Source organism: Protopterus annectens, chromosome 1.part1 (assembly GCF_019279795.1).
Source record: "Protopterus annectens isolate FY-2018-M chromosome 1.part1, PAN1.0, whole genome shotgun sequence".
Taxonomy (NCBI): domain Eukaryota; kingdom Metazoa; phylum Chordata; order Ceratodontiformes; family Protopteridae; genus Protopterus; species Protopterus annectens.
The window spans coordinates 1085057033-1085070624 of NC_056726.1; positions in this window are offsets into that span (position 1 = coordinate 1085057033).

Consider the following 13592-nt stretch of genomic DNA (forward strand, 5'->3'; position numbering starts at 1 on the left):
AAGCACTTCACAAGTCATTGCAGTCTCTACGGCAGTGAAACCAAGCCTTCAATTGTTTAACATAAACATTACTTATTTTTATATGCCCCATTTCATTTTCTCATTCAGAGTTTGTTACATACACATATCAGTATTATCAGAACCTTGTTATCTTATGTGAGAGAGAAAAAAAAAAGTACCTACAAAGATATTTACTTGCTGTTTGTTTTAATAAAGTAAAACCTGAGACATATTACTTTCAACTGCTTTAGTTCTAGTCAACTGCAGTTATATCATGGCATATTATTTGATATCATATATTTAAGCAATTTAGTCATAGTATAATATATAGCAGTAATACGTAAACAGCATAAATAATTTTAAAGAGATAATAGATTATTTTTCCCCTTATTTCCTTCTTTTCATCCTTCCCCTCTCCCTGCCCTCCTTCACCCTCCTCTAAATGTTTAGTTTAAAGAGAATGCCATTATTTAAAACAAGAAAAGAAAGGAAATGTATCATATTACTAACCTTAGGTCTCTTTGTCACAAAAGAGAAACAAGTTGATTCATATCAGGTTATTTGTTCCTCAGGAAGTTTGATTATTTATAAAACAAAATTCAGTTCTTGCACATTAAAATAACTTTGAACAAATCATTTAGATATTTGTGGTTTTCTTGTAAATGTAGTAACTGTAATTAAAGAGTCCAAAGAAATATACAACATGTCATTTGTTTTTTAGTATTTTTTGTTTCTATGATGTCTTCCAAGAAGTTCCTGTTGCCATTCTCTTTAACGAAGGACTTGCCCATTCCATATCCTCTATTTTATCTAATATTTTATTTTTTTTAATATGCAGCAAAGCAGAGTCCAAGTCTTCAAAAATTCTAGGGCCATCAGGTAAAAAGATTTTTAGTTTGGAAGGAAATAAAAGATGAGTTTTGAACTGTGCTTTCTTAAGCTCTCTTATTAATGGTAAAAAGACCTTTCTTTTGATATTACCAAAGAAGAATAGTCATTGTTAAAGCACAGTTGCTTCATTAATTTTATAGGTGCTTTAGCCCATGCAGATTTTAATACCATCTCCTTGTCATAAGATGATAAAAATCTTACAATAACTGATCTAGGATACTTTTATTTATATTAGAATTAGATAAAGACCTATGGGCTCTTTCAATACCAAAAGAAAATGCCTCTGACAGATCTAAAGTTTTGGGAAGCCAAGTATTTAAAAAAGATGTAATGTTATTACCTTCTATATTTTCTGGCAGTCCAAAAATCCTTATATTATTGCGTCTGGATCTGTTTTCCAAGTCATCTAGTTTGGATTGAAGGTGTGTGTTTTGTTTCAATAAGAATTCAGTGTTTATTTCTTCTTCCTTAATTCTGTTGTCCATATCATTAAGTGTATCTTCTATACCTGTAATCTGAGCTTTCTGATGTTGTAGATCTTGGTGTAGCACGTCCATTTGTTTTGTGGTTTTCTCTATAAAATTATCAATTTTAACATCCAGTCTGTCCATTTTAGTTGTTAGTTGCTGAATAGTTGATAGTAATGTCTGAAGCTCTTTCTTAATGCTGGAATCCTGGCTGTTAGCCTTGCTGGAACTCATTCTGAACAGAAGTGATGAGAGAGAAATTTCCAAAAAGATTTCTGACAGGAAAATTAGTTAAATTTTCTTTCCTTTTTAGATATTATTCAAGATACTGATATTCCAAACGTTTTTAGAAAGAAAATTATTCCATTAGTTGAATTTTGAAGTAATAATTTCCTGTTAATGTAGTTATGTTGGTGGAGCTGAAGAAATCTGCTGCTATCCTGTGTTCATCCTTGGCCACGCCCCTTAAATTTTCTTTTTGTCTCCCCTATATAATAGAGTTTACATGGACACTTAATACAATAAATTATACCTACAGAATTACAAGAAAAAACATTATTAGGTTTATAAACAATACCATTAATTTTATCAAAATATAACTTTACATATTTACATATATTACAATGGCCACAGGCGGAAGTGCCATATGTCTGAATACTATAATTAACCTGATCAATTGGTGGAATATAATAAGCCTTTATCAATTTATCTGATAGATTTTGACCTCTCTTAAAAGCTAGTTTAGGAATATTAGGAAGAAATTTATAGAGATTTCTATCAGATATCAAGAATTTCCAAAAATATTTAATAATATCCCAGATTTTATTACTAAATATATTATAGATAGTGACAAAATAAATATCTTGAATTTCTTGATCAGAAGCTTTTAAATTATTATTCTCAATATTAGTATTTCTAGTATTTTTAACATATGGCAAAAATTTATAATTTTCTCTATTCCTATTGACCATTAATTTATCGACATTATTATTATCATTATTATCTAATAATTTATTAATAGATCTATTTAATATCTCCATACTATAACCTCTCTTTAAGAACATAATAATACAATCATAAATATTTTTTTCTAGATCTATTTCATTATTACACAGCCTAGATAATCTAATAATTTCTCCATAAGGTAAAGCTAATAATGTATGTAAAGGGTGACAACTAGTTCCATAAAGGAACTGATTTCCATCAGAAAATTTAGGATTTACTGTTGTTTGAATCTGATTACCTGTTTCTCCCAGTAATGAAATATCTAAATAATGAACTTTATTACCAAATTGTAGGCCATCAAAATGTAAATTAAATCTATTATTATTTAAATCTGAAAAAAATTCATAAATATGTTCATAGCCCCCGCTACAGAGAAAAATCAAATCATCTATGTAGCAGTAGTAAAAAAGAACATAGTTTTTAAAGAATTTATTAGTATAAACATACTCTAATTCAAATTTGGCCATAAACAAATTTGCGTACATGGGGCAAATGATGCCCCCATGGCTGTTTCTTTAATCTGATGGTAAATAGTTTCATTAAAACTAAAAAAAATTATTTGAAAGACAAAAAGAGGTTAACTCCATAATAAAATGGGTAGTAGGACTATCTCCTAAGAAATAATGTAATGCCTGTAAACCATCTAAATGTTTAATGTTTGTATACAGACTTACAACAACAATACTAACCCAAAACATATTATCAGTCCAAATAACTTCACTAATTTTATCAATAAAATCAAAAGAGTCTCGAATATAAGACTCTAATTTTTGCACATATGGCAACAGATGATTATGTATAATAATGCCCATATTCTGACAAAAATAGTTACTAGCTGAAACAATAGGGCGACCTGGCGGATTTACCATATTTTTGTGCAATGTGACGTGGGCATGTTTGTTTGCCTGTACTGGTGTCTTTACCTATCAGCACATGCCTGGATGTGTTTACATTAATGCAATCAACCTTAAAGCTGTTTATATGTCACATATATAGTCATACATAGCCATTAGGGACATGACCTGTGACCTTGAAGACTTGCAAGCATGTATGTGTTTTGCCATATACATCTACATAGCACTGTACAGCTGTGTAGCATCCTGACATGTATTGCCTGTGTTGCACATGTGTAATACATGGGACAATAGCTAGCCTGATGGTATTTGCAGGGTTGGATATCAACTATAGCATGCATGGTCATAGTGATCTAGTAGGCTATATGCCCTGGGCCATTTATGAGCCTAGGCAGACAGGTTACCAAGCTGTAGGCAACAGACAGGTAAGTTTCAGTGGCCAGTTCAAACAGTGCCACAGAACTGATCCACAGGGTTACTGATATATTTGGCATGCGGTCAGCACACCATGCCACAGAGAGGGGTGCAGGGATGCATAGTATGGCAAGAGTATGTTAAGTGTATGGGACAGAGATCTGTCAGGCATGTTGTGATCCTTGTACTAAAAAAGTGGATGTCCATGAAGTATGTGTTTATTTGGGATCAGGATGTGTTAAGTGTAGTATGTCCAACACCTCTGGGTTGGACATGGCTTTATTCAGGGTAGGCTGCATGCTACATAGTGGAGCTAGGGATTGGGAAGGGCAGTGTAGGCCATCTACACATGGGTAATAACCCTTAAAGGAAATATGTGATCTATTATGGGTCACATGAGTGTTGAGTATGGCTGACCAATTATCTCTATATTTCTGGATGGCATCCTGTCATGATTAGGGGTGCCACATATGACTACCTGACTGGTGTGGTGAAGTAACTATCAATGGAAAGACTACTGTCCATCTGCATCCCATACACACGCAGTTGCCATTATGTTGAACGCTGCCTAGGTGGTAGTTCATGAGTAAAGGGTTTTTAACATAGGGGATAACAATGCAGTACTTAACTGTCAGATTGTGGCCATACGTCACGCACCACATATCTGACACACAAAGGCCCTTCTGTATGTTGAACACAGCACACATTGAGTCAACTATTGCTCCTAGTTCGTAGTCATTTGCAAACATCAATAGGCAGATGACTTCTGTGTTAGTCTGTGTGGTATAGATAACAAAGAGGGGGAGTACCAGGAATGAACCCTGTATTACTGTGGCTGGCACTGGTTTGATGTGCGTGTATTAGTCAGACACCTTCTGTAGTGTTGGTTCTGCCAGCAGTCCAGTTGCCAACCACTCCTGTGACATAGGAATATACACCTAGTTTACTGAGTGTAGCTGGAACACAGTATGTGTGATGGTGTCCTACAACCTGGCAAGGTCATGATATGCAGTGTGAATCAACCCTACTGTCATTTACATCTGTACTGAGTACATCAAATATGTTGATCACGGTTCATGGCCTTACAGACCAGACTCAGCAGGGTAGTTGTGCACTATTTCCCATTTTCAATGGTGTCTCCCCCTTTTTGGGGCGTGATAACTGTTGCTGTGTACCATTTGGTGTGCACACAGCCTGACATGAAGCTATGACTGAACATGATGTGTATGTCGATAACTGATTGTTCTTAGATTTGTGTAGGATACACCCTGGGATACTGACAGGTCCTATGAAAGCTGTATGTATGGCTTTAGAGAGTGCAGCTTGTACCTGCATAGTTGTTATTACAGGGGCCCTGTAGTGTACATGGATATATAACTAAGTGTACCTGTTGGGGGGGTGGGAGTGGGTTTAGGATCTCCAAGACCCTATCTGGATGAACAGGTGCTATTTCTGTAGGTGCAGTACTTCCCATGCCATAGTGCTGTGCAGCATGACAGGTCTTGTCGTTGCCATTATGATTAATCACACAGCTATAGAATGCTCTGTGCTTGGCCTCATAATATGTGGCTGATTAGTTTCACAGTAGCTTTGTGTGGTTTTATGTGGTGTATCTGCATCTTACTGAGGCTGACCAGGGATCATCTACGCTCATGTGTGTTCACTCTTGCAACAGTTACTGCCTTCTGTGGTACAGTTTAAAGCATGGTACCACCAGTTTGCCTTCTTGTTTGTGTTTGGTTGAATCTTGATTCTGTTTCAATGGTACAATCACTGCATGTATGTGACTGCTTAAGGTTCATTTGTGTAGGATTCAGCATTTGCACATGCATTGTCCATCTGCATGGGTGCCATTGCAGTCACCACTTTGCTCTTAGGAAACATAGCATTGGCATTGGAGACTGACTATGTGTAGGATACTGTTAGCCCTGTTTGTGTGACTACTGTGATCCAGGTCATTGGGGTTGATGGAATCCAACATGCATTGAGCACAGGCATTGATACATGAGGAGTCTTCCCAGTTCATAATGGAATAGTTGAGAGTAGCCATTATTATGGTTTTCTGTCTCAGACCAAATCTTCCCCATTACAGCACATTATGACAGTTGGGAAATCCGCAGCATGATTGGTGATCTGTCGCAAGGTGCAATTTGAATTCCACTTTGGCACAAAGGGAGTTGCAAAGCATAATGCATCTGAAGTTATGGAACTGCAACTAGCGTGGGGGTGTCCATATCCTTCAGGAATATGAACACACCTGCAGCCTGTGTGTTCCAATAAAGGATAATGGGCAAGAGGTGAGGTCTGTGTTATAACATGGTCATGCAGGTGTGCTCTCCAGAGCATTGAAACATGTCTCAGCCACTGCATAGATATGTTCTCCATGTTAGGGATTGACATATATGTGTCCATATAGTGTTTCTGACATGTATCATTGTGTAGCGAGACCCGCAGTTTATTGCTTGGCTGTTCCTGTAACAGCAGTGGACCTTAACTTGAACTGTGCATGATGAAGGCACTATAGGGGATGCATGTGCCCTAGGCAGTATCCAGATTACCAGGGGTGACAGGTGCAGGCCCTGTCTAGCAAAGCATCATGGTCTGTCAAACATGTTATCCCAGGCAGACAGATACTGGATACCCTTTGACTTGCACCACTACACTAGACAATTATGGAATACAATCCTTTTGTCCCTGTACTGCAATATCATTCTGGCCAATGGCAAAATGCTATCCAGGCCTCAGGCCTTGGGACATACCTGCATGGACTACAAGACCTGACAGTTCCTACATGTGTTTCCATGCAGTCCAGGCTACTGCATCACAGGTCCTGCACAACAACATGGCATATGCCAGAGCCATGTGAATAGTTCAAAAGGTGGTCTGAGTGTATGGGTATGTGGCTACTCATGGCAGACAGGCAGCTGACAGTATGTATGCCCTCATATAGGTTGTTTCGCAACATAGTGCTAGAGTTTGCATTCACAAATGAGTACTGTTGGGCATGTTTCCGGCCACATGTTCTGAGGTGTGGCACAATTATGCAAACTATGTCATACAGTTTGTGTATTTCATTGTCTGTCTCTTCCAGCTTGGGAGGTCACTTGTTTGGCCAGATACTTAGAAGCGTCTGTGAATGTGTGTGATTTCTGGTAGTGTGTGTGGGTGTCCTTACTGTGTTCTGGTAAGGGTATGTGTTGGTTGTGATGATGAGATGCATGTGTTAACCTATACCTCATGACTGTCCAGTCCAGTCATGGCTGTAGACTGGGCTGCCTTCAAGCTTAACCCTGTAGCTGCATCCCATACAATGTGTGAGGCATGGTGTTAGGTGGGTTTGGCAGTGTACATGGCATAGAGATTACATTCCCCCAGGATGGCCACATACACAAAGTTGACATTAGTAAACACCAGTAGCTGACTAGTGGACATGCCTGTATGAGCATTCAGTACTACAAGTAGCAAGTACTGTATTTAGTTTACTTATTGCTTATGATGATGTTTTAGACAGTGATGCTCACATGTAAATATTTGTGTTATGGCCGTGACAACATTGGCTATTAAGGAAACATTGTAGCTACCTTTAGCAGCAATCCTCCTCTGAGGAGTACATCACATCCTTTTAGTTGATTACAGATGATGCAAGTGTCTACAGGTCTGTTTCCTTCTCTAGGTATATACTCACATATCCACCAGGACCATGAGCTCTGTTGGGCACAGACACCCACTTTCCAAACAGAGCCACATATCAATAGACTCTGATGCCACTATCAACATGATCAGGATATAATCAGATAGTGTAAGCCATCACCTATGAAGCAGCTATTACACATGGGCAGCAGTCTCCTACATCTTACACTCCTACGACAGATGTTACACTGGAGTTAAAGATGATATGCAACCTGTTTCATTACCAGTACTGTGCACTACCTTACATACAGTATGTGCAAGCGGCTGTTAGGTTGGCAATGAGAGGTTAGGCTACACATACCTGGTAGTTCAACCAGTGTGTCTCTGCTCTCAATATCCACTTGATGTAGGTCTGCACATAGCCATTTGGCCCAGCCCTGTAACAAGGGTCACTACACATTTGCATAATTTGTACACATGCACAGCTGTTATCGCTTGCAAATGATACTAGAGAGGACCAGCTCTGTAACAAGGGTCACTACACATTTGCATAACATGTACACATGCACAGCTGTTATTTTGCATATGATACTAAAGAGGTCCAGCCCTGTAACAAGGGTCACTACACATTTGCATAACATGTACACATGCACAGCTGTTATTGCTTGCAAACAATACTAGAGAGGTCCAGCCCTGTAACAAGGGTCACTACACATTTGCATAACATGTACACATGCACAGCAGTTATTGCTTGCAAACGATACTAGAGAGATGGATATTACATGTATGTGCATGGATAGTTACCTAGCTCTTCCAATTATCTTTGCTATCATGCTACTAAACTGTCAGATGAATACAAATGATATGTATCCTGTTATTGTGTATTGTAATTGCCAACAGACATAACTACTGTTTGCATAACATAACAGAATTGCTATGTAGAATGGAATACAGATCTGCCTAAAATACTGTACATTACACAGTTATTGGCACAATATCCCACAATGCACACCATATTTGCACAGTAAGCCCACCTTTGACATGTGCATCTTACTTATACACCCATACATATGTCAACTGTTACAATATATCAACTTATACTATCCTCTGTTATAGCACATACATGTTGGACCAATCCTGACGCTGACAGTGGCTGAAAGTGAATTGGTGAGTTCCAAGCCCATATCATCCCTTGTGGTGTATGCGGAGTTTGCCTTGTGACCTACAGCAGTACACACATAGAATACTACAAGCATTACTACTGTTCAACAATACATCGCTATAAAATAGTTATTTCCACTATATGCATTGATTACACTGTAATTGTTACAGAACAGGTACTACATACACAGACATACTACATGTTATACATACCTTCTTAGTAATTGGAGGTGTTATTGACTAGTATAATACTCATTTTCAGTTCATCTTTCAGTATTTTGTACTGTCCTACAGGTAGAAACAGATGGTTTAATGTGTGACAAGACAACCTTTTATAGTTACAGATCAGTAACATGTGCTATCCTGATAACCAATTGGTGTTCCTAAGTAGCTAATTACATGCACATCAGCTGTGCTGCTACTGGCTTAGCCAATACCATGGCAACAGTGGAGTATAATTGAGTACTCCACTTGGGCGTTGCCCCTTTGCCTTACTTGTGAGGAAGACAGCCTGTAAATGTTGTTTGGAATCTATTGCAACAGCTGTATGGAGACAAACAGTAATATATTGTGTGCAATACCTAGAGGAATTGGTCTAAATGTGAGTACTGCTGTTATATTTCTGAACATTGCTACTTGTGCAGAATTCGTCTGTACCTAATACTTCTGCATATGTTTCAGTCTGGCCAGGTTGTTTGACCAGCTCAAGGCTGCATAGCTATGCATATAATGTTAGGAGGTTTTCAGTGTGCTTACCAGACATATTTAGTTTAGTGTTACTGTGTATCATACTGTGCTGACAATCAATACTCGGTAAGACTTCCTGGTGTATGAACCTGTCAACCCTCTGAAACGGGATTAGTTTATACAAACCCTGTTACATCAGCAGCTGTTCAATTGTATAACAGCAACTATTTCACATAGGGCCATGTTAGTGTGTCTGTGTCTAGGTATGTTAAGGTTTCAGTAGACGTTGTACAGCAGTTGAATAATTGGTTATGGTATGACAGTATGTATTGTAGCAATTATTTTGGTTGTGGTGTAGATGTTGGTGGGTGTACATAGCACATCTATATGTGTGGGTGTTCTTTCCCTATGTGAACACCTATCTCTTAGTGGACTAATACTATGGTAATTGCAGGCTGATTCATTAAGGCACTGTTAAATGCTTCCTGTATAGCATGCAGGTACTGTTAGTCTTTGAATCCTTTTGGCAATACATCGGAATGTAATAAAGTTTTGCAAAATGAAAGCTGTCTGTGTATTTCTGTCATGGATATTTGCAGTCATTGCAGTTGTGTTGGTGACTGTGTCTATAGGACATATTTGTAATAGTGTATTGGCATATACTCTTCATATGTTATGTTCATATTGTTTGGGGGGGCGGAATGTGTGATTGCTATGGTCCATGTTATATTCAGATATGAACACTTCAGATGCTGTCCACATATTATTGCATACATTTATCTGTACCCCCATAGATGTGTAGATGTTTTTAACCTATCTTTATATCTACATATATATGTAGATCTGTATATATCAACATGTATCTATGTATCTCTCTCTCTCTCTCTATATATATATATATATATATATATATATATATATATATATATATATATATATATATGTATATATATATGAGCATACACCATTCATTGAGTACATGGCAGGTTTTCCTATTTCAACACATTCCTCTCCTTTGTGTTTTAACCTGTCTGCATACACAACTGGGATAGGTACATCCCGGGTAGCTTAGTGTTAGGTTATGCTGAGGATGGAGTACATGGTTGCGGGTTCTAATCCTGGAAGGTGTTATTATTTTACCTCTCAGAGTAGGCAGTGGTAGGGAAAGTGTGAAGAACATAGATTGAAGTGGTTGTAAGCACGTTTGCCCATGGTCTGCATGACGTTAAGCAAAGGTTAAACCTGTACAGCTCTTCTATGTTTACCATGTTTCAGCGCCACTTACCATCATGCAAACCCATGGAAACCTGCTTACAATTGCTTAAGAGTGCTGAAATCCACCTGCATCCAACAGCCCTTATTCTGGCCCTCAAAAAAACATAACAGCCCTCGCAGGTCTTGAACCCGGGACCATGAACACCACAGTCACTGGCTTTACCACTAAGGCTTCTGAGATATGTACAAATGTTATGGTATTTAGAATATACATTTTACTACAGGCATTCCTCACTACTGAAAACAAATGTGGCAGTCAGTTGGTGTACATATGTCTGATAAATGTTAATGTTCAGATGTTTGTGAAATTAGATGTTGGAATGTGACATGACAGGGTGTATTATGAATGAGAAAGGTTCTTGTTTTGTGTCCTTTTTATATTGTCCCCATACTCCATGCATACCCCTCCAGTTCACTTATTAAACATCCGACCCAGGCCCTCCTTGATGCATGATTTCATTTCCCATCCTTCCTCCCCCTCCCCAATCTTCACATACACAACAACTATCCCTTCCATGGTAAATTAGGTTAATATTAATAGTTATAATACCAGAGCTGCATGTGTTTTGTGTACACTCCAATTCCTTTAGAGTGCTTCTGTGTCATGAAGTGTGTTCACAGATGTTTATATGTATGGCTATTGATGTAACTGTATAATATATATATATATATATATATATATATATATATATATATATATATATATATATATATATATTTCGTATTAATTTGTAACAGTAATACATATGTAGACTTGTATGTGTTGGTTCACAAACTACAGTACATTACAATGTACTGTACATATGTACACAAAGTGACTGTCCCATTTGTGGTCATTACAGTGGAATGCATATGGTATAAGGTGCAGTCTAAAGACTGTGAAACATATATACACCTCAAATGGCTTAGTGGTAAGTCCCATGACTATAGTGTGCATGGTCCAGGGTTCAACACCTGCGATGCTTTACAAATGTTTTTTACTCCAGAATAAGGCTCATTTAAGCAGTTGTAAGCATGTTTAAAAGTGTTTGTGTGACATTATAGTGGCGGTTAAACACAGTTAAACAAACTTTGTAACGTATAACCTGTGCGCGCAAACATGGCCACATGCTAACTACTCAGGATATATACATGTCAGTGAAGTAACATCTCACAATGTGCTTACATAACATTACATTCTCTTTTGACTGTACTCTCCAGCACACATGGGTTTATATGGGTGTTTCGAATGTTTATTATACAGACGATTACTACCTATATATGCAAGCTGTGGTTAAGGTATACTTTTGAACATGATAAACATCCCTGCCTTTATTGGGCTTGGGACCTCAAATGCACAGATACTATGCAGATGCTGTAACCATTACACTGTTGACATTAACGTTGCTTCAGCCTATTTCCTATTTAGATGATTTCTATGTGTAAGCTAGGCTAAGCAAAGGACAGAGGCCCCCAAACCTACCGAGCTTCACTTACTCTTGAAATAGCAACATATAACAAATGTACTGTGAGACAATACATTAAATTCCTAACTACATTAGGCATATCCCTTCACTGACACACTTCAAGGGAAACCTTGTTGTGTGAATGGCTAAGAGAATATACACCCCTGGGATCATGTGTCCCAGAACCATACAGCCAGGGGGTGGGGGAGCCTGTCCAGTTTGATAGCTGCGAGACCTGTTGGGGAAATTGAATGGTGTTGAATTGTCACATTAACATATCCTCTTTAGATCACTAAGTGTCCCTATCACCCTCCACATCCCCAGTCTTCAACAGCTTCCAGCAACTCTGCCTGGCATTGCTTCATTGGCTATGCTTGGCAGGGGCTCAGTTACTTCATCAATCGTGCAGAGAAAGCCAACACGCTGTAGCTATGCTTCTAATTGCCCTTGGGCAGATAGGTAGTAGGCTATCTGTGAACCTCTAAAGTGCAAGCCATCACAGCCATAATATGTGAATAAACAGACTTTCAGATCACAATATACAGTGAGAAATCACCATGTAGTCAGGAAACAGTTAAGTACAGCAAGAACATACAGAACACTGATACTTAGTCACTTCAATAGGCTATCTTGGAAGCTAGAAGACTTGTATAAGTCTAAAGCTTTCTATTTCTTACCAGTAGGTTACCTACTGGAGAGATGAAAAACAAGCACAGATGGGAAACATGCATGCAACAATACCATAAAGGCCTATGTGTCAGCCTTAGACTTTGGAATACTGGCCAAGGCTAATGGTGCCCCCATGGTGCCTTATTTTGGAGAGTCTTGAAGATGAATACCAGCAACGTAAACAGCACAATAGTAGAATCAATGAGGGTTATGCTACTCAACACCAGGGGTTGTGATCACAACATGCATGCACTCACAGCATTCCTCAGAATGGACAACATCAACATCTGTGCAGTAACTGGGATCTGTCTTAAGGCTCCTGAGAGCACACCAGCACTACCAGACTACTACCCATACCACACATTTCAGCCACAGAACATGGACTGACAAAGACATGGAGGGGGTGTATCCATATTCATCAGGGATACCTACACCTCCAGGTTAGTGGGGCAGCATGATACCTCTGAGATCATCCATGTGCAGCTAACATCAGCTGCAATTGCAGTGTAAACTATGGTCTGTTATGGATCACACTCCATGACCCAGGACCAGCACTCCATCTACCTGGAGACAGAGGAGAACATGACAATCCTAATGCACACCCCGGCATTGGTCGATGTCAACTACCATACCGTTATCTGGGAAACTTACTCCAGTACTCACTTCCAGGCCCAGTGCTAGCTGGAATTTATCACCTCATATGCCCTGTATCAGGTGGTAACCTCCCTAACGAGGGGTGGAAACATACTAGAAGTGGTCATCACCAACATGAGCAACAGGTGCATCACAGCGGAGGTTAACCGGTCACTGGTTAGATCTGACCATGAACTATTAACTGTTTCCACACCCAAGCATCTCCCCCACCCACGGATACCACATAGTATACCTTTCCTACAGCTAAATGTACACTACTGGTGACAGGTGTGGGGGGTTTTGCAGCCCCCATGCTAAGGGGAAACACTGCTCAAGATACATACAGATTTACAAATGCAGTCTATAAACACCTACATGGATGTATGGATCATGCCATCACTGGTAAACCAAGACTCACTCCTCCTAGACAAGAACTCCAGTCTGGTGTACCTCTGCAATAA